Here is a 745-nt window from a genome sequence, read left to right on the forward strand (position 1 = left end):
TCCCTGCCTGCCAGGGGTGCGTGCCAAGTGCTTGGGCTTACTGCCTGGCTAGAGAGGTGGCACCTTCCTGCCAGAAAGGCGCTACATGGAAGAGAAAGGAGCCCTGGGGCACAAAGGAGACATGGCTGGGTGAGGGGCTGGGCTCAGGGAGAGGAGAGGCGGTAGAGGCGATGGGCCGGGGTCTCGGGAAGGTGCGCACTGTCAGTGAAGCCGGAAGGCGCAACGTCCGCTCTGTGGCATCCCATCTCTCTCAGCAGATGCAAGGCCTGCAAGGCCCCTTGCTCCTGGGCTCCGTGGGTGGGAGGGAGGCAGCACAGCAGGCTCTTTACTTGTTTTGGGTGGACAGGTTTCTCACTGCAGGAGGGCAAAGGTGGCCAGCTCTGGGCACGCCCTGGAGAGTGTGCAGCGGGGCTGGGGCAGGGGCCTCAGTGCTGCAGGCAGGTGAGTGGGAGGCCTCCACCCCTCCACCCAGGCTCCTGGGCCAAAGAGAAGCTAATAACACCAGCCCTGGCTCACTCGTGGATTTCAGAGCTCGACAGATCAAATGGCATCAGGTGTGTGAGGGTTTGGCACTGTCAGATGTAAGTGGGAGGTGTTGCTACTATTGTCAGCATGAGCACCTGGGACCTACTGAAATGCCCTTGCTCACACAGGGACCTTCCTATGGGCAGGGCTCCACCACTGGCCCCTGGCATCTCACCGACAGGCTCCCGAGAAGTCCCTTCCCCGCCCCAGCCTTTGGCCA

This window comes from Myotis davidii, unplaced genomic scaffold (assembly GCF_000327345.1).
Source record: "Myotis davidii unplaced genomic scaffold, ASM32734v1 scaffold46, whole genome shotgun sequence".
Classification (NCBI taxonomy): Eukaryota; Metazoa; Chordata; class Mammalia; order Chiroptera; family Vespertilionidae; genus Myotis; species Myotis davidii.